Source organism: Oncorhynchus masou, chromosome 5 (assembly GCF_036934945.1).
Source record: "Oncorhynchus masou masou isolate Uvic2021 chromosome 5, UVic_Omas_1.1, whole genome shotgun sequence".
NCBI lineage: Eukaryota > Metazoa > Chordata > Actinopteri > Salmoniformes > Salmonidae > Oncorhynchus > Oncorhynchus masou.
The window spans coordinates 1,502,653-1,525,590 of NC_088216.1; the positions used below are offsets into that span (position 1 = coordinate 1,502,653).

General features: G+C 39.4%; 1 long non-coding RNA gene across 1 annotated transcript; it reads left to right on the top strand.

The window, feature by feature from the left end:
• Positions 1-13,613: 13,613 nt before the first annotated feature.
• LOC135530824 (uncharacterized) lies at positions 13,614-21,340 on the top strand. The gene is made up of 2 exons (XR_010453907.1): positions 13,614-14,092; positions 18,722-21,340. It is a non-coding gene; the product is annotated as an uncharacterized LOC135530824 (long non-coding RNA).
• Positions 21,341-22,938: the final 1,598 nt, after the last annotated feature.

The following is a 22,938-nucleotide window of genomic DNA, read 5'->3' on the forward strand; positions in this document are numbered from 1 at the left end:
GGGCTTTCAATTCAATTCAAGGGACTTTATTGGCATGGGAGACATATTGTAATGAAACGGCAGGGAGCTGGTCTGGAACCCTGGACCTTCTTGCCCGAAGATCAGGGCTCCAGCAGCAGAGTCGATATCCGCGCTTATAAACCCAGGGTCGTTTCAATATGTTAACATTGCCAAAACAAGTGAAGTAGATTATATACATAGATTATATACACAAGTGAAATAAACAATAAAAATGAACAGTAAACATTACACGCACAGAATTTCTAAAATAATAAAAAACATTACACTATTTTGTAGTGAGTGGAAACGCCAAGCGGATGCTTCATATTTATACATCCGGTGAATGATCTGGCTCATTGTTCTGTGGTGACGGTGGAAGGACCGCTTCTTACCACAGTCATAAAGTCATAATTATGGCAAAACCCCATCCATTTATACAACTTTTCTTCTTAAAATCTGATTTTTAAACCTAACCTTAACTACACTGCTAAGATTATGCCTAACCCTAATCTCAAATGAAGAACAAAAAGTCGATTTCTGTTTTCATAAATGTTTTGCCAATGTTGTCATTGTGGCTGTAGTAACTAGTGATAAGCCAACTCGTCAGCCATGTTCTTTTATAGTTACATGATAATGGTCAGCCACCTCGGTAGCTTGCTAGCTGAAACATCGAAGCTCTTTAGACTCGTTCATGTATATTATCCACTGTGTTTTAAACTCACTTCTGTCGTCTAGCTAGTTATCCCATTTAATTTCATATGTGCTTTGTTGTTATTAGTCAGCTATAGTAGCTGGCTGGTTAAGTTAGCATTAGCCTAGCTAGCTAACACCTCCGACCATGAGTTCACTGAGCTGCTCTCCTCCTGATGAAGAGGAGGTCTGCTGGACGGAGAAAGAGGGTCTGTGGCTGAACGTTGTCGTGAAAGAGGAGAAAGAAGAGGAGGATGTCACAGTAACAAAAGTAGAGGATGAGGATGTTACAGTGAAAGAAGAGAAAGAGGAGGATCCCGTTTTTGGAGTGAAGGAGGAGGGAGAGATAACTGTCATATTGGAAGAAGAAGAGGAGGATACTGGAGATCTGATTAACCCCAGTAAGTTACTTACTGTCTTACAACAGAAACACCCACTGCAGTTGTTGAACTAAAGGGAAACGTTGCGCTCTCACTATCAAAACGGCCATATCTTTTAACCCTTATTCAAGTTCATGTGACTTTTCGTCAGACTAGATGTTGTTTTGCTGTCTGTCGCCGGTCAGAGGGCAGTTTTGTGTTTTTGGTCACCAAAAATAAAAGCGGAATGACAAAATTTAAAATTGCACCACTATCTTACCCTGTACCAATACACTCTACCATCTAACCCTGTACCTATACACTCTACCATCTAACCCTGTACCTATACACTCTACCATCTAACCCTGTACTCTATCTACCCTGTATGTTCCCATCGTGTAGTAACCCCATCTTAACCTATACACTCTACCATCTAACCCTATACCTATACTCTACCATTTAACCCTGTACCTATACACTCTACCATCTAACCCTGTACCTATACACTCTACCATCTAACCCTGTACCTATACACTCTACCATCTAACCCTGTACCTATACACTCTACCATCTAACCCTGTACCTATACACTCTACCATCTAACCATGTACCTATACACTCTACCATCTAACCATGTACCTATACACTCTACCATCTAACCATGTACCTATACACTCTACCATCTAACCATGTACCTATACACTCTACCATCTAACCCTGTACCTATACACTCTACCATCTAACCCTGTACCTATACACTCTACCATCTAACCATGTACCTATACACTCTACCATCTAACCCTGTACCTATACACTCTACCATCTAACCCTGTACCTATACACTCTACCATCTAACCCTGTACTCTATCTAACACTGTATACACTCTACCATCTAACCCTGTAGTAACTCCCATCTTAATGGCATTAGATCTTGTTCCCCTGTACCTATACACCCCATCTAATGGCATTACATCTACCATCTAACCCTGTACCTATACACCCCATCTAATGGCATTAGATCTTGTAACCCTGTACCTATACACCCCATCTTACCATGTACATTAATCCACCATTAACCCTGTACCTATACCCCATCTTAATGGCATTAATCTTGTATCCCCATCTAACCCTGTAGTAACCCCATCTTAATGGCATTAGATCTTGTTCTGCGTGTAGTAACCCCATCTTAATGGCATTAGATCTTGTTCCCCTACGTGTAGTAACCCCATCTTAATGGCATTAGATCCTGTTCCCCCGTGTAGTAACCCCATCTTAATGGCATTAGATCTTGTTCCCCTCTAACCCCATCTCAATGGCATTAGATACACTGTAAAAGTGAAATGAGTAACCCCATCTTAACCATTAGATCTGCAGTTCTAACCCTGTCACGTGTATATAACCCCATCTCAATGGCATTAGATCTTGTACTGCTATTACCACTCCATCCATGGCATTAGACCCTGTAACCCCATCTCAATGGAATTTGATGTTGTTCCCCTGCGTGTATTAACCCCATCTCAATGGCATTAGATCTTGTTCCCCTGCGTGTAGTAACCCCATCTTAATGGCATTAGATCTTGTTCCCCTGCGTGTAGTAACCCCATCTTAATGGCATTAGATCTTGTTCCCCTGCGTGTAGTAACCCCATCTTAATGGCATTAGATCTTGTTCCCCTGCGTGTATTAACCCCATCTCAATGGCATTAGATCTTGTTCCCCTGCGTGTAGTGGTTAACCCCATCTCAATGGCATTAGATCTTGTTCCCCTGCGTGTATTAACCCCATCTTAATGGCATTAGATCTTGTTCCCCTGCGTGTATTAACCCCATCTCAATGGCATTAGATCTGTTCCCCTGCGTGTATTAACCCCATCTCAATGGCATTAGATCTTTACATTCTGTAAAAGTGGAGAAGCAATGAGAAACACACAAATTCTGGAAAGGCCACTCTAAAATCTGCAGTTTTGTCACACAACATAATGCCACAGATGTATCAAGTTTTGAGCTGGGAGCGTGCAATTGGCACGCTGACTGCAGGAATTTCCACCACAGCTGTTGCCCGAGAGTTGAATGTTATTTCTCTACAATAAGCCGCCTCCAACATCAGTTTAGAGAATTTGATGTTGAATATTTATGACGGTCATTAAGCCCTTTTCTCAGGGAAAAACTCATTCGGATTGGCTGGGCATGGCTCCCCAGTGGGTTGACCTTTGCCCTCCCATTCTTTCGGCCATGCCCAGTCATGTAAAATCCATAGGTTAGGGCCTAATTCATTTATTTCAATTGACTGATTTCCTTATTGCACGTTGCGTTTATATTTTGTTCAGTAAATGTAGTAGCTAAGTGGTTAGCTTCTTTTTTCCAAGATCAAGCGTTGCTTGGTAACAGCAGAGAATCCTCTCCTGGATCAACAGCCCTGCTGTCTAATATTTGTTTTGTGCAGCAAACTGTGAGTAGCATTTTTTAGTTACTTATATAACTTTATGAGCTGGGATATCTGGCCTCCAAATAGTTTAGTTACTTATCCCAGCTCATAAAGTTATACTAAATAAACTGTTAATCTAAACCATTGGAGGCCAGATATCCAAGCTCATAAAGTTATATATCTATTCTCCAAATAGTTTAGTTACTTATATAACTCTATGAGCTGGGATATCTGTCCTCCAAATAGTTTAGTTGCTTATATAACTCTATGAGCTGGGATATCTGTTCTCCAAATAGTTTAGTTGCTTATATAACTCTATGAGCTGGGATATCTGTTCTCCAAATAGTTTAGTTGCTTATATAACTCTATGAGCTGGGATATCTGTTCTCCAAATAGTTTAGTTGCTTATATAACTCTATGAGCTGGGATATCTGGCCTCCAAATAGTTTAGTTACTTATATAACTCTATGAGCTGGGATATCTGTTCTCCAAATAGTTTAGTTGCTTATATAACTCTATGAGCTGGGATATCTGTCCTCCAAATAGTTTAGTTGCTTATATAACTCTATGAGCTGGGATATCTGTCCTCCAAATAGTTTAGTTGCTTATATAACTTTATGAGATTTAGCAAGTTACATCAATAAGGGTCATGTCTTTCACCTGGAATCACCTGGTCATTCAGTCTAGAAACGAGAAGGTATTCATAATGGTTTTTGGACATTCTCAGTCTAGATTTTTCTTTGTAAGTTCACATTTACTAAAATGGACCAATCCTGGATCTAGCCCCTGTATCATCAGCCACTGAAATAGGAGAGACTTGGTCTCCTCTCTGTTTGTCTGCATTCAACCCAGAGTTAAGGTTATTACTAAAACACCCCATGTGGGCCCATTCAACCAGTCTGACTCAGAGTCACGTCATAAACAAGTAGAATGACCACAACGTGGGGGAAACAACTGATATTCACCATCTGGGACCATTCAACAGTCTAGATTTACCAGGTTATTACTAAATAAACTGTTCACCATCTGGGACCATTCAACAGTCTAGATTTACCAGGTTATTACTAAATAAACTGTTCACCATCTGGGACCATTCAACAGTCTAGATTTACCAGGTTATTACTAAATAAACTGTTCACCATCTGGGACCATTCAACAGTCTAGATTTACCAGGTTATTACTAAATAAACTGTTATCTGGGACCATTCAACAGTCTAGATTTACCACCATCTGGGACCATTCAACAGTCTAGATTTACCAGGTTATTACTAAATAAACTGTTCACCATCTGGGACCATTCAACAGTCTAGATTTACCAGGTTATTACTAAATAAACTGTTCACCATCTGGGACCATTCAACAGTCTAGATTTACCAGGTTATACTACTAAATCACTGTTCACCATCTGGGACCATTTAGTCTAGATTTACCAGGTTATTACTAAATAAACTGTTCACCATCTGGGACCATTAAACAGTCTAGATTTGCCAGGTTATTACTTCTAAATAAACTGTTCACCATCTGGGACCATTCAACAGTCTAGATTTACCAGGTTATTACTAAATAAACTGTTCACCATCTGGGACCATTCAACAGTCTAGATTTACCAGGTTATTTCTAAATAAACTGTTCACCATCTAGGACCATTCAACAGTCTAGATTTACCAGGTTATTACTAAATAAACTGTTCACCATCTGGGACCATTCAACAGTCTAGATTTACCAGGTTATTACTAAATACACTGTTCACCATCTGGGACCATTCAACAGTCTAGATTTACCAGGTTATTACTAAATAAACTGTTCACCATCTGGGACCATTCAACAGTCTAGATTTACCAGGTTATTACTTCTAACCAAAAGCCCTTTTTGGGGTTCTCATAGGCTTTACAATCGTTGTTTTGAATATTGCTTGAACAGTCGCTGAGATAATATTTTGTTTCTGATAGTTGCAAAATACCTATTTTGGATGCAGCCGTTGTTGAATGCTAAACATGACAGGCTGGTAGCAAAGCCACATAGCATTTTACTGGTTGAAGTTGAAGTGTTTTATAAGTATTGTTACAGAGTAAAAACTCACCGACGACTCGAAGAAAACTCAGTTTATTCACCCACTGGGTCATACAGCTACAAAGATGTTTACAGAAGCGCATATATTTATATTATTATTATTATTATTATTTATTTATATTTATACCTTCCAACTACGCGGAGTCAACTCCTTGCTAGTCAGGACAGCCAATACATCTCTGTTGCTATGCAGGAACTTCATTGCCTCCTCTCACCGGTGTCGTCATGGCCCCACCTCCTGCTAGAACCTTTGTGTGCATGTAAGTATATATGTGTTGTGACAGGACTGTTCCTTCTCACGTCACCTGACCTGACCTCGGGCTGAATCCCTACTCCACGGCGGTCAGTGACTGAAACCAGGACTGTTCCTTCTCACGTCACCTGACCTGACCTCGGGCTGAATCCCTACTCCACGGCGGTCAGTGACTGAAACCAGGACTGTTCCTTCTCACGTCACCTGACCTGACCTCGGGCTGAATCCCTACTCCACGGCGGTCAGTGACTGAAACCAGGACTGTTCCTTCTCACGTCACCTGACCTGACCTCGGGCTGAATCCCTACTCCACGGCGGTCAGTGACTGAAACCAGGACTGTTCCTTCTCACGTCACCTGACCTGACCTCGGGCTGAATCCCTACTCCACGGCGGTCAGTGACTGAAACCAGGACTGTTCCTTCTCACGTCACCTGACCTGACCTCGGGCTGAATCCCTACTCCACGGCGGTCAGTGACTGAAAAGGACCAGGACTGTTCCGGTCAGTGACTGAAACCAGGACTGTTCCTTCTCACGTCACCTGACCTGACCTCGGGCTGAATCCCTACTCCACGGCGGTCAGTGACTGAAACCAGTTTCCCTGCTTTGGAGCAATGAGATTTAACAATAACGTGTTTTGATTTTTTTTGCACTCCCCCCTTATCTCACTTAGTAACTTTCCATCCGCCTCGTTCTTATCCTCCATTGACCCCAACACATACATTCATTATACATGTAAAGTAATCAATAAGTTCTGATGTGGTAACACGAATAGTTACATTCAAGCTAGAATCCAACAGTATAAAGCAGTTGATTTGAGACGGCTTTACAATTTGTTGTTTTTATTATTGCTTGAACAGTCGCTAAGATAATATTTTGTTTCTGATAGTTGCAAAATATCTATTTTTGGATGCAGCAGTTGTTAGCTTGAATGCTAACGCTCATTGACAGGCTGGTAGAAAAGCTGCCAAAGAGCATTTTACTGGTGTTTTTAAGTATAAAGCAGTTGAATTGTGAGGATGACACAAACAATATATTAAGCAGAACATTCAAACGATCCTTACAATTTTAATCTAAAAGTAGTGTGAAATGCACTCATAAGCAACCTGTAAATGGAGGCTATTTTTGCTGTCAGCCTATGAGAACTCCCCTGAGTTTTCCCCACGGTGGTGAATTAGTGAATAGACACAGAGCTTAATGTGAGTTTCCTTCAGTAGCATCCTGATCTTGCACTGTAATATTCAGAATACATTTCCTCATTAGCAGATATAACTACATCCATAACTAGTGGTTTCCTCATTACCAGATATACTACATCCATAACTAGTGGTTTCCTCATTACCAGATATACTACATCCATAACTAGTGGTTTCCTCATTACCAGATATACTACATCCATAACTAGTGGTTTCCTCATTACCAGTTTTCATTACCAGATATACTACATCCATAACTAGTGGTTTCCATTACCAGATTACCAGATATACTACACATCTAGTGGTTTAACTAGTGGTTTCCTCATTACCAGATATACTACATCCATAACTAGTGGTTTCCTCATTACCAGATATACTACATCCATAACTAGTGGTTTCCTCATTACCAGATATACTACATCCATAACTAGTGGTTTCCTCATTACCAGATATACTACATCCATAACTAGTGGTTTCCTCATTACCAGATATACTACATCCATAACTCATTACCAGATATTACATCCATAACTCATTACCAGATATACTACATCCATAACTAGTGGTTTCCTCATTACCAGATATACTACATCCATAACTAGTGGTTTCCTCATTACCAGATATACTACATCCATAACTAGTGGTTTCCTCATTACCAGATATACTACATCCATAACTAGTGGTTTCCTCATTACCAGATATACTACATCCATAACTAGTGGTTTCCTCATTACCAGATATACTACATCCATAACTAGTGGATTTCCTCATTACCAGATATACTACATCCATAACTAGTGGTTTCCTCATTACCAGATATACTACATCCATAACTAGTGGTTTCCTCATTACCAGATATACTACATCCATAACTAGTGGTTTCCTCATTACCAGATATACTACATCCATAACTAGTGGTTTCCTCATTACCAGATATACTACATCCATAACTAGTGGTTTCCTCATTACCAGATATACTACATCCATAACTAGTGGTTTCCTCATTACCAGATATACTACATCCATAACTAGTGGTTTCCTCATTAGCAGGGAGGAGTTTCTGCAACCAAATTGCATGTGCATCGCCCATCGTGCAGTAATTTTAGCTAACACAGAATGGGGCCTACAGTGGGGATACATTTTGTTTTAGTTTCTCACAGTTGAAGTGTACCTGTGATAAAAAAGTACAGACCTCTACATGCTTTGTAAGTCGGAAACACTGCCGATTTTGCATGTTATCAAATACTTGTTCTCCCCACTGTATATTGGTCTCTAAAAGAAGCTCACTGCCTAAAGTTTCTGCAACTGTACTGTATATTTCTAGCATCCAATATACTTCCGTGGAAAAAACAAGACTAAATATGGCTGTTGTTGCTTGCTTGACTGTCTTAAGACAATTGTTAAATGAATTTGTACACAACATCCTGGGAATCATCACCTTTCAGCTAAAATAACCAGTGGATTTCTGCTGTTTAACGGCCTTTAACCATCTGTCTGACTTTGTTGTTCACACAGGAGAGAGACGTAACTATTGTGGATCCTCTGGGGAGCCTCAACAACAACATGATGCTGAGAAGAGACTCTCCACATCAGAACATCTCAATAAACACCAGCGGAAACCCACAGGGAAGAAACGTCATCGCTGCTCTGACTGTGGGAAGAGTTACTCAAGATCAGATTCACTTAAAGTACACCAGAAAATTCACACTGGCGATAAATCTCACCGCTGCTCTGACTGTGGGAAGAGTTACTCAAGATCAGATTCACTCAAAGTACACCAGAGAATACACACGGCAGAGAAAACGTATAGCTGTGATCAATGTGGGAAGAGTTTCACTTCACCTAGCCAGCTGACTATACACCAGAGAACACACACAGGAGAGAAACCTTTCCGTTGCTCTGACTGTGGAAAGAGTTTTGTTATCGCAGGAAATTTAAAATCACACCAGAGAACACACACAGGAGAGAAGCCTTATAACTGTAATCAATGTGGGAAGAATTTTGCTTACTCAAGCAGCCTGATAGCACATTTAAAAACACACACATGAGAGAATCTACTGCGTTGACTGTGGGGAGACTTTTTCAAAATCATCTACATTACAATCACACCAGAGAATTCACACAGGACAGAAATCTTATAGTATTCTAATGATGTCACAATGTAGAATCCTAAACATTTGCCCCCTGTTCTATTGATTTCAGCATAATATGAATATTAGGGGAAAAATACAGGCTCTGAATTGAAAGAGTACTATTTATGTGATTTAACAAAAAGTGATTAACAGAAGAAAGTGTTGCACTTACCACATCGGTGACCCACTTGAATCAAAATACAACACTTTAAAATGTAGCGAGCTGTTTTTCTACAAATTGTCTTCTAACTAATGATGTACACATTATTCCCAGATTCTGTGTGATATCGATTTGAGTGATGCCAAGTAAGTGTTGCATTTCTCTTCGTTCTGGGTACTCCTAAATTTAAATACATCACTCCAAAGTGTAGCCGACTGTCTTCTGCAGGTTGTCCTCTAACCAGTGAGGTAAAAGATATCTCCCATTTCCATGTGGTTTTTAGTTGTGTTAGTTTCAACAGCAACCTACAACCTGATTTTTATCCGATCGATGTCCGTAATTTATTGCCACTTTGTTAAAACAACAGTGTTTTTGGTGCTCGTTTAAAAAATAATTCAAGGAATATGATTATTATTGTGTTTGTGTAAATAGCACATTTTATGTTTAGGTTTTGAATATATTACAAACTGTTCCTGCATATTGGATTGATTTGGACACGTTAAAACTGTGTTTTCACTTTGGGGATATCCCCCCTAGCGATGTTGAAAGAAAGACCGAAGTTCAATCTACATTTTTTTTTTAAGTATTGAAGACTTATTTTTTTTCAACGTTTTTAACTTTAAGTTAATTATTGCCAATACATATTAACAAAGGGGGTGGTATTTCATCATATTTACATTTCATGTAACATTTTAGTAATCATAATTATTTACGCAACCAACTGACAATTTGTTTTACTATCATATTGTTTACTAAAATAAAACTAGATTATATTTCTGGTTGGATATTCGGTTTTGATATTTCATATTACATAACTGTAATGTAACATTTAGTAATCATAATTATTCATGCAACTAACTTACAATTTATTTTTATATAATTATATTGTTTACTAACAATGTCGTAAATCAAGCTTATAGTTTGTGCCAGGAGTCATTACATCCTATTCCTACTATTTTAATCAATGGTCTTTCTTAGAATGTTCATTAGTCTTTCAGTTTTTATTGTTATTCTTTAGCTTTTTTTTATCCTCATGATTGTTGTAAATATTTCAGTTTTTATTGTCTTTTTTTTATGATTTTTTTTTCTTCTTTGAAACGCATTGATTTGCTTCCATGTCCGAAATGTGCATAAATATACGTGGAAATAAAGCTTGACTTGATTTGAATCAACAGACTTTTTGCAAAACCAATGAACAAATATGTGTAAAAGCAACACATCTTGGTCCATCGTAGTATGAAAACAGTATCAATTCTGTTTTTATGTGAAAATTGTGCATGGTGTGTAAGTTTATCACTTTCAATCAATCCAGTGCATTTGTGTTTGGATTCAACTACTATTCAACTACAGTGCATTTTTCAAAGGATTCAACTACTGAAACAAACAAATGGATCAAACCGATCAATCCCACTTTTCCAGCCTGCTGAAGGCGTGGTGGAGTGGTAAACACCACCCCCGGCTCTACCAGGGGCTTGAGGTGGTCTCCCACAGCTCTGCCTATGTCTTGTTCTGTGGCCTTGCTGTTCCATTTCTTGACTGCCCCTGCAACACAGAAACACATTTAGTCATATTATACTGAACAAATAGAAACGCAACATGTAATGTGTTGGTCCCATGTTTAATGAGCTGAATTAAAAGATCCCAGAAACTTTCCATACGAACAAAAAGCTTAAGCCTTAGATTGCGTCAGGTGGTATATTCTAGAATTCATCCATGATGTCATAATGACAGTTTAACCAGGTTTATAGGATATATGGTATATTCTAGAATTCATCCATGATGTCATAATGACAGTTTAACCAGGTTTATAGGATATATGGTATATTCTAGAATTCATCCATGATGTCATAATGACAGTTTAACCAGTAGAATTCATCCATGATGTCATAATGACAGTGCGTCGTGTGGGTGAGCGGTTGTGAACAGAGTGCCCCATGGTGGCGGTGGGGGTTATGGTATGTGCAGGCTTAAGCTAAGGACAACGCCGCCATCACCTCATGTTTCAGCATGATAATGCACGGCCCCATGTTGCAAGGATCTGTACACAATTCCTGGAAGCTGAAGAGGTCCCAGTTCTTCCAAGGCCTGCGTAATCACCCGACATGTCACCCATTGAGCATGTTTGGGATGCTCTGGATGGACGTGTGCAACATTGTGTTCCAGTTCCCACCAATATTCAGCAACTTCGCACAGCCAATTTTTTTTTTCTTTTTTTTTCACCTTTATTTAACCAGGTAGGCTAGTTGAGAACAAGTTCTCATTTGCAACTGCGACCTGGCCAAGATAAAGCTTAGCAGTGTGAACAGACAACACAGAGTTACACATGGAGTAAACGATTAACAAGTCAATAACACAGTACAAAAAAAGGGGAGTCTATATACATTGTGTGCAAAAGGCATGAGGTGAACTGAGAGCTATCTTCATTTATGCACTAGTTAGTTTTATGTTGAGATATGTGGATCAATAGGCTGTAAGGCACATAGACTATACTAATATACTGTATGCCACAGGTCTATATAGTCCTGTGTATATATATATATATATATATATATATATATATATATATATATATATATATATATATATATATATATATATATATACACACAGTACAAGTCAAAAGTCAAAAGTTACTCATTCAAGGGTTTTTCTTTATTTTTACTATGTTCTACATTGTAGAATGCATCATAACTATGAAATAACACATATGGAATAATGTAGGAAACAGAAAAAAGTGTTAAACAATCAAAATATATTTTAAATTCTTCAAAGTAGCCACCCTTTGCCTTGATGACAGCTTTGAACACTTTGATCGTGTTAGGATATATATATATATTTATTTTTTTAAATATATATATTTTTTAAATAATTTTATTTTGTCTCTATTTTATCTCTAGGACCCTCTGGGTGACAAATCGGAGCAGGATTACTAAATTATCAAAATCTAGAAAAGAGCCGTTAAATTCTACAACCACCTAAAATGAAGTGATTCCCAAACCTTCCATAACAAAGCCATCACCTACAGAGATATGAACCTGGAGAAGAGACCCCTAAGCAAGCTGGTCCTGGGGCTCTGTTCACAAACACAAACACACCCCACAGAGCCCCAGGACAGCAGCACAATTAGACCCAACCAAACCATGAGAAACAAAAAGATAATTACTTGACATATTGGAAAGAATTAACAAATAACTGAGAAAACTAGAATGCTATTTGGTCCTAAACAGAGAGTACACATTGACAAAATGCGTGACCACTGTGACTGACACAAAATGAAGGAAAGCATTGACTATGTACAGACTCTGAGCATAGCCTTGCTATCAAGAAAGGCCGCCGAAGGCAGACCTGGTTCTCAAGAGAAGACAGGCTATGTGCACACTGCCCAAAAAAATGAGGTGGAAACTGAGCTGCACTTCCTAACCTCCTGTGAAATGTATGACCATATTAGAGACACATATTTCCATCAGATTACACAGACCCACAAAGAATTTGAAAATAAATCCAATTTGAAAAACTTGCATATCTATTGGGTGAAATACCAGTGTGCATCACAGCAGCAAGATGTGTGACCTGTTGCCACAAGAAAAGGACAACCAGTGAAGAACAAACACCATTGTAAATACAACCTGTTTATGTTTATTTATTTTCCCTTTTGCACTTTAACTATATGCACATCATTCCAACACTGAATATAGACATATGACATTTGAAATGTCTTTATTCTTTTGGAACTTTTGTGAGTGTAATTTGTAATGTTCATTTGTTATTGTTTATTTCACTTTTGTTTATTATCTACTTCACTTGCTTTGGCAATATGTTTCTCATGCCAATAAATTTAAATTGAGATGGTCAAAGAGAGAGGGAGAGAGAGGGTAAAATAGAGAGGGAGAGAAAAGGTCATAGAGAGAAGGAGAGAGAAATTGAAATTAAATAAAAAACAATCTTTGAAATTGTTTTAACTGATAATCAGAAAATAAAATTAAACATTCCCTCAACTGTGTTTTCCACTCCAGTCAGCAGAGGGCGCTGTGAGTCTTTCAGGCCAGTCTGCCAGAATGTGACGTGGTGGTGAACTGGACTCTTCTTTAAACAACAACAGCTAGTCGGTCGTCACTAGTTACCCCAGTCACAAAGTCATAATTATGGCTAAACCTCGCCCAATTCTCAATTCTACAGCTTCTATTATTAAAATCAGATGTTTAAACCTAACCTTATGTCTAACCTTAAATGAAGACAAAACAATGTAATGTTTGTTTTCATATATTGTTTTTACGATGGCCAATGTTGACATTGTGGCTATAGTAACTAGTGATAAGACAACTCGTCAGCCATGTTCTTTTATAGTTACATGATAATGGTCAGCCACCTCGGTAGCTTGCTAGCTGAAACATCGAAGCTCTTTAGACTCGTTCATGTATATTATCCACTGTGTTTTAAACTCACTTATGTCGTCTAGCTAGTTATCCCATTTAATTACATATTTACATTGTTGTTTTTAGTCAGCTAGCTGGCTGGTTTAGTTCACTAGCCTAGATAGCTAACTGTTAGCTAACACCTCCGACCATGAGTTCACTGAGCTACTCTCCTAAAGAAGAGGAGGTCTGCTGGACGGAGAAAGAGGGTCTGTGGCTGAACGTTGTTGTGAAAGAAGAAGAGGAGGATGTCACAGTAACAAAAGTAGAGGATGAGGATGTTGCAGTGAAAGAAGAAGACGAGAAAGAGGAGGATTCAGATTTTGGAGAGGAGGGAGAGATAACTGGTATATTGGAAGAAGAAGAAGAGGAGGAGGAGGAGGATCTGATTAACCCCAGTAAGTAATTTACTGTCTTAAAACAGAAGCACAATGCAGTTTGTTGAACTAAAGGGCAAAGTCACACTATCAAATCGGCCATTTTTGTTGTTGTTACAATCAGGGCCAAGTCTTGGTCTTTGGTGTCTGAAGTGATCGGACCTCGCATCCACGACAGTGCGTGTGAAAGGAGGGAGTAGTGTAACGTCACAAAGACGTTGTATTGCTGCCTTTTTGGGGGGGGGGGGGGGTTTAACTAGTCAGTTAAGAACAAGTTATTATTTACAATAACGGCCACACCCGGACGATGTTGGGCCAATTGTGCGCCGCCCTATGGTACTCTCGATCACGGCTGGTTGTGATACAGCCTGGAATCGACCCAGGGTCGTTAGGGACACCTCGAGCACACAGTGGTCCTACTCTTTCTAAGTCAAATGAAAACACTACCATTCACCAGGTTCTTAAATATTGTGAAAATGGGTTCATCATATTGATCACAGCTACCTCTGTTTACAGCCTGGTCTCACAGACTAGACGTAACATAGTAAAAATAAATTCGGGACACTTATTAAATACTGAACAAAAATATAAACGAATTTCAATGATTTTACTGAGCTACAGTTCATATAAAGAAATCAGTCAATTGAAATAAATTCATTAGGCCCTAATCTAGGGATTTCACTTGACTGGGCAGGCGTGCAGCCAATCAGAATACGTTTTCCCCTCACAAAATGTCTTTATTACAGACAGAAAAGGTTCAGTTTCATCAGTTGTCTGGGTGGCTGGTCTCAGACGAATGTGGAGGTCCTGGGCTGGCATGTGGTCTGTGGTTGTGAAGCCTGTTGGAAATCCTACCAAATTCGCTAAAACGACGTTGGAAGCGGCTTATGGTTGAGAAATTAACATTAGATTCTCTGGCAACAGCTCTGGTGGGCATTCCTGCAGTCAGCATGCCAATAGCACGCTCCTTCAAGACTTGAGACATCTGTGGCATGTTGTTGTGTGTCAGCTGCACATTTTATAGTGTCCTTAAAATAATGTCCTCAGGACAAGGTGCCCCTTTAGAAACATTTAGAGAATTTGGCAGTACGTCCAACCAGCTTCACAACCGCAGACCTTGTGTAACCACGCCAGACCAAGATCAACCCACATCCGTCTTCTTCACCTGTGGGATCGTCTGACAGCTGAGGAAACTTCGGGGAGGCAGGGTAGCCTAGTGGTTAGAGTGTAGAGATGGCAGGGTAGCCTAGTGGTTAGAGTGTAGAGATGGCAGGGTAGCCTAGTGGTTAGAGTGTAGAGATGGCAGGGTAGCCTAGTGGTTAGAGCGTTGGACTAGTAACCCGAAAGGTTGTAAGTTCAAATCCCCAAGCTCCTGTGTGGCTCAGTCGGTAGAGCATGGCGCCTGCAACGCCAAGCGTCGTGGGTTCGATTCCCGCTGGGACCACCCATATGTAAAAGTAGTGGCCCCAGCCGACTTGTAAGTCGCTTTGGACAAAAGCGTCTGCTAAATGGGATATATTATTATTATATTATTATTATTATATATATATTATCTGTCGTTCTGCCCTTGAACCTGGTTAAATAAAGGTAAAATGTGGGTTTGCACTACCGAAGAATTTCTGCACAAACTGTCAGAAATCATCTCTTGCGTACTAGTCTTCCTCACCTCTTGACCTGTCTGCAGTTTGGTGTCGTAACCGCGAATGGTCACCTTCAATGGCCACTGGCATGCTGGAGAGGTGTGCTCTTCATGGATGCGTTTGCTGATGTCACGTGATATAAGCTACGGACAGCAAACACAATTGCATTTTGTCGATGGCAATTTGAAGATCCTGAGGCTCGTTCATCCGCCGCCATCATGATAATGCACAGCCCCATGTTGCAAGGATCTATACACAATTCCTGGAAGCTGGAAATGACCCAGTTCTTCCATGCCTACTTACCAGACATGCCATCCATTGAGCATGTTTGGGATGCTCTGGATTGCAGTGTATGACAGCATTTCCTAGTTACCTCCAATTTCCAGCAACTTCGCACAGCCATTTAAGATGAGTGGGGGAACATTCCACAGGCCTCAATCAACAGCCTGATCAACTCTATGCAAAGATGTGTCGTGCTGCATGAGGCAAATGGTGGTCACACCAGATACTGACTGGTTTTCTGATCCACGCCCATACCGTTTTTTCTTAAAGTGACCAACAGATGTATATCTGCATTCCCAGTTGTTAAATCCATAGATTAGGACCTAATGAATTTATTTCAATTGACAGATTTTCTTATATAAACTGTAACTCCGAAATTATTGCATGTTATATTTTTTGTTCAGTTAATACAGTATATATTATATATTTAACCACTTATTCATATCAATGTATTTTGGTTTTCTTCTTTTTTGTCATTTAGCAGATACCATGTTATTACTAAATAAATCTGGGACCATTCAACAGTCTAGATTTACCAGGTTATTACTAAATAAACTGTTCACCATCTGGGACCATTCAACAGTCTAGATTTACCAGGTTATTACTTCTAAATAAACTATTCACCATCTGGGACCATTCAACAGTCTAGATTTACCAGGTTTGTACTTCTAACCAAAAACGCTATTTGGGGTTCTCAAAATGCTTACAGTTGTTGTTTTGATTATTGCTTGAACAGTCTATAAGATAATTGCTAGCAAAATACCTGTTTTGGATGCAGCACTTGTTAGCTTGAATGCTAAATGCTCACTGTCAGGCTGATGGAAAAGCTAGCCACAGAGCATTTTACTGGTTGTCGTTAGTATTTCTTTATGTCTAAAGCGGTTTATTTGAGACGATGGCACAAACTTTATATTAAGCAGGTGATTCAAACAATATAATCCAAAAGTAGTATGAACTGTAAGTAACCTGTAAATGGAGGCTGTTTTTTTCTGTCAACCTATGAGAACTTCCCTGAGTTTTCCGCCACGGTGGTGAATTAGTGAATAGCGACACAGAGCTTAACGGTAGCGTCCCACCCAGCCAACGGCCAGTGAAAGTGCAGGGCGCCAAATTCAAAACAACAAGAATCTCATAATTAAAATTCCTCAAGCATACAAGTATTTTACACCATTTTAAAGATTAAATTAGTTAATCCAGCCACAGTGTGTGATTTCAAAAAGGCTTTACAGCGAAAGCACCACAAACGATTATGTTAGGTCACCACCAATTCACAGAAAAACACAGCCAAAGCAGAAATATAGATAAAATGAATCACTAACCTGTGATGATCTTCATCAGATGACACTCATAGGAGTTCATGTTACACAATACATGTATGTTTTGCTCGATAAAGTGCATATTAATATCCAAAAATCTTATTTTACATTGGCGTGTTATGTTCAGTATTTCCAAAACATGCGACGATTTTGCAGAGAGCCACATCAATTTACAGAAATACTCATTGCCAAGTCAAAAAAACACAGCCATTTTTCCAGCCAAAGATAGGAGTCACAAAAATGTTACATGTATGTTTTGTTCGATAATGTGCATATTTATATCCAAAAATCTCAGTTTACATTGGCGCGTTAAGTGCAGTAATGTTTTGATTCCAAAACATCCAGTGATTTTGCAGAAATACTCAAAATAAACATTGATAAGAGATACAACTATTATACATGGAACCTTAGATAAACTTCTACTTAATGCAACCGCTGTGTCAGATTCTTTAAAAACTTTACGGAAAAAGCAAACCATGCAATAATCTGAGTACGGAGCTCAGAGACCAAAACAGCCAAGCAGATATCTGCCATGTTGTGCAGTCAACATTAGTCAGAAATAGCATTATAAAAATTCACTTACCTTTGATGATCTTCATCAGAATGCACTCCCAGGAATCCCAGTTCCACAATAAATGTTTGATTTGTTTGATAAAGCTCATAATTTATGTCCAAATACCCCCTTTTGTTAGGGCGTTTGGGAAACAAATCCAAACGAGCAGACAAAAAATTCTGTTACAGTCCGTAGAAACATGTCAAACGATGTATAGAATCAATCAATCTTTAGGATGTTTTTAACATACATCTTCAATAATGTTCCAACTGGAGAATTCCTTTGTCTGTAGAAAAGCAATGGAACGCGAGGTAACTCTCACATGACTGCGCGTCATGAGCCCAAGGCACTCTGCCAGACACCTGACTCATTCCCCTCTCATTCAGCCCCCCTTCACAGTAGAAGCCTCAAACAAGGTTCTAAAGACTGTTGACATCTAGTGGAAGCCTTAGGAAGTGCAAGATGACCAATATCCCACTATCTTCAATAGGGGCTGAGTTGGGAAAACTACAAGCCTCAGATTTTCTACTTCCTGGTTGGATTTTTCTCAGGTTTTCACCTGCCATATGAGTTATGTTATACTCACAGACATCTTTCAAACAGTTTTAGTTACTTCAGAGTGTTTTCTATCAAAATATACTATTTATATGCATATTCTAGCTTTTATGGCTGAGTAGCAGGTAGTTTACTCTGGGCACCTTATTCTTCCAAGCTACTCAATACTGCCCCCCATGTCACCAAGAAGTTAAAGTGAGTTTCCTTGAGTAGCACTCCCGATCTTGCTCTAATAATCTGTGGTAATATTCAGAATACATTGTGAAAAAAATGCAATCTCGCCTATTTTTTTTGCTCCACGCAGAAGCTGACGAGGCAGAGAAGAGTCTCTCCACATCAGAACACCCCAAGAAACACCAACGGAAACCTACAGGGAAGAAACTTCATCACTGCTCTGACTGTGGGAAAAGTTATTCAAGATCAGATTCACTAAAAGTACACCAGAGAATTCACACTGGAGAGACATCTCACTGCTGCTCTGACTGTGGGAAGAGGTTTACCTCTTCAGCAGACCTCAAAAGACATCAGAGAATCCATACAGGAGAGAAACCTTATAGCTGTGATCAATGTGGAAAGAGTTTTAATGTTCCAAGCAGCCTGAAAACACACCAGAGAACACACACAGGGAGAAACCTTATAGCTGCGCTGACTGTGGGAAGAGTTTCTCAAAATTATATACATTACAATCACACCAGAGAATTCACACTGGAGAGAAACTTTTTAGCTGCTCTGACTGTGGGAAGAGTTTTTCAAAATTATATACATTACAATTACACCAGAGAATTCACACTGGAGAGAAACTTTTTAGCTGTGATCAATGTGGGAAAAGGTTTACTCACTCAAGCTGCCTGAAGGTACATCAGAGAACACACACAGGAGAGAAACCTTATAGCTGTGATCAGTGTGAGAAGAAATTTGTTACATCTAGCAGTCTGACTATACACCGGAGATCTCACACAGGAGAGAAACCTTATAGCTGTGATCAATGTGTGAAACGTTTTACTTCATCTAGCCATCTGACTATTCACCAGCGGACACACAAGAGAGAAACCTCATAGCTGTAATCAATATGGGAAGAGTTTTAGCCAAACATCCTGATATCACACCAGAGAACACACACAGGAGATAATTCTTATAGCTGTGATCAATGTGGAATGCGATATGCTGGTAAAATTTTGAAAATACATACATGAAGTTGTTTCATGATATCAATAAAATGTCACAATGTAGAATGTTTTAATGATGTCACAATGTAGAATCGTAAACGTTTGACCCCCTGTTCTATTGATTTCAGCGTGATATAGATATTAGCCTCGGGATGAATCCAGGCCTCATCAGGGGAAGAAGTAATGAGTACTATTTATTTGATTAACAAAAAAGTGGATTAACAAGAAAAAGAGTTGTTACACTTGGCGCCTCATTTGAATGAGAATGCAGCACTTCAAAATGTAGCTAGCTGTTTTCTACAAATTGTCCTAACCAGTGATGTACACATTATTCCCAGATTCTGTGGGGTGTTTGAGCTGTTCGTTTTAACAGGATGTGCAACCTCTTCTCCCCCCTCTCGTGCAATTTATTTCCAAATGATATCGATATGAGTGATGATGAATAAGTGTTGCATTTCTCTTCATTTTGGGGACCCCTAAATTTAATGCATCACTCCCAAATGTAGCTGACTGTTTTCTGCAGGTTGTCCTCTAACCAGTGAGGTAAAATATATCTCCCATTTCCGTGTGGTTTTTTAGTTGTGTTAGTTTCAACAGCACATACAACCTGATTTCCCCCCTAACAGATGTATTGCCAGTTGTCAAAACAACAGCGTAATTAATATACTTACTTACTAACTAACTTACGGGGTGGCAGCCTAGTGGTTAGAGCGTTGGACTAGTAACCAAAAGGTTGCAAGTTCGAATCCCCGAGCTGACAAGGTACAAATTTGTCGTTCTGTCCCTGAACAGGCAATTAATCCACTGTTCCTAGGCCGTCATTGAAAATAAGAATTTGTTCTTAACTGACGTACCTAGTAAAATAAAAATAATAAATTACTGACTTTATTTCCCCATGGGGAAATTTACACATTTAAAGTGGCGTTTAAATACAAAACAAGACAATACAACTTTCATAACATGTTAATAATAGTAAGAAATAAGAAATACAACTTTCTTTTTTTTAAAGAAGAAAAGACTAGCCTTACAGGGTCAATGGGAACATTCACCCGAGCTATTTAGGAGGGATATCACACCTGGCATAAATGATTGTCTCGTTCTGTTTTTTTCTGCTGAGGCCCAATACCTGCGCCCAGAGGGAAGTAATTCAAAGGCTTGGGGGTGGCTTGGGTCTAAAATGATGATATGATATGATTACTACTGTGGAACATGTTTCTGTAGATAGTACATTTTATGTTTAACTTTTCAAACTGTTTCTACATATTGGTTATTGATTTGAACAAGTTATAACTCTTCTGATTTGGGCTCCTCCAAAATAGCAACAAAAAAAATGTAAGATTTTTTGTATTTTATTAGGATGATGTCTTATTATTTATTTTTTAAAGTGAGAGTTTAAAATAGAAAAAAAGTGCATTATTGTCAATACATATTAAAAGGGGTGTGTGTTCGGTTTGATATTTCAAAATATTTACATTTCATGTAACATTTAGTCATCAGAATTATTTGACAATTTTGGTACAATTATATTGTTTACTAACTTATATTTCTGGTTGGGTATTACATCCTATTCTAACTATTTTAATCAATGGCTTTTCCTTAGAATGATCATTAGTCTTTCATTTTTTTTGGTTATTCTTTAGTTTTTTTATCCTCGTATGTTGTGTAATAAATATTAATTTAATTTTAGTTTTTTTTCCTATGAAGCAAAATTTCTGAAATGTGAAATGTTATATAAATAAAGCTTGATTTTATTTGAACTTATTGCAAAAACAAATGAACCCAATGTCTGACCAATCAACACTCAAAACCAATGAAAAAATATGTGCTTGAGGCGTCACTACAGACACCCTGGTTCGAATCTAGGCTGTATCACAACAGGCCGTGATAGTGAGTCCCATAAGGCGGCGCACAATGGGCCCAGCGTCGTCCAGGTTTGGCCGTTTTTGGCAATCTTTGTAAATAATAATTTGTTCTTAACTGACTTGCCTAGTTCAATAAAGGTTCAATTGAATAAACGAAATGAAAAATAGTATCAATTCAGTATATCTTACACTATGTCAAAATAGTGCATACTGTGTAAATTTTATCACTTTTCAACCAATCCAGAACATGTTTGTTGAAAATTTAGAAATTGTAGTGTAATATACACTGCTCAAAAAATAAAGGGAACACTTAAACAACACAATGTAACTCCAAGTCAATCACACTTCTGTGAAATCAAACTGTCCACTTAGGAAGCAACACTGATAAATTTCACATGCTGTTGTGCAAATGGAATAGACAACAGGTGGAAATTATAGGCAATTAGCAAGACACCCCCAATAAAGGAGTGGTTCTGCAGGTGGTGACCACAGGCCACTTCTCAGTTCCTATGCTTCCTGGCTGATGTTTTGGTCACTTTTGAATGCTGGCGGTGCTTTCACTCTAGTGGTAGCATGAGACGGAGTCTACAACCCACACAAGTGGCTCAGGTAGTGCAGCTCATCCAGGATGGCACATCAATGCGAGCTGTGGCAAGTAGGTTTGCTGTGTCTGTCAGCGTAGTGTCCAGAGCATGGAGGTGCTACCAGGAGACAGGCCAGTACATCAGGAGACGTGGAGGAGGCCGTAGGAGGGCAACAACCCAGCAGCAGGACCACTACCTCCGCCTTTGTGCAAGGAGGAGCAAGAGGAGCACTGCCAGAGCCCTGCAAAATGACCTCCAGTAGGCCACAAATGTGCATGTGTCTGCTCAGACGGTCAGAAACGGACTCTATGAGGGTGGTATGAGGGCCCGACGTCCACAGGTGGGGGTTGTGCTTACAGCGCAACACCGTACAGGACGTTTGGCATTTGCCAGAGAACACCAAGATTGGCAAATTCGCCATTGGCGCCCTGTGCTGGGTTCCTCCTAATGCAAGACAATGCTAGACCTCATGTGGCTGGAGTGTGTCAGCAGTTCCTGCAAGAGGAAGGCATTGATGCTATGGACTGGCCCGCCCGTTCCCCAGACCTGAATCCAATTGAGCACATCTGGGACATCATGTCTCGCACCATCCACCAACGCCACGTTGCAACACAGACTGTCCAGGAGTTGGCGGATGCTTTAGTCCAGGTCTGGGAGGAGATCCCTCAGGAGACCATCCGCCACCTCATCAGGAGCATGCCCAGGCGTTGTAGGGAGGTCATACAGGCACGTGGAGGCCACCCACACTACTGAGCCTCATTTTGACTTGTTTTAAGGACATTACATCAAAGTTGGATCAGCCTCTAGTGTGGTTTTCCACTTTAATTTTGAGTGTCACTCCAAATCCAGACCTCCATGGGTTGATAAATTTGATTTCCATTGATAATTTTTGTGTGATTTTGTTGTCAG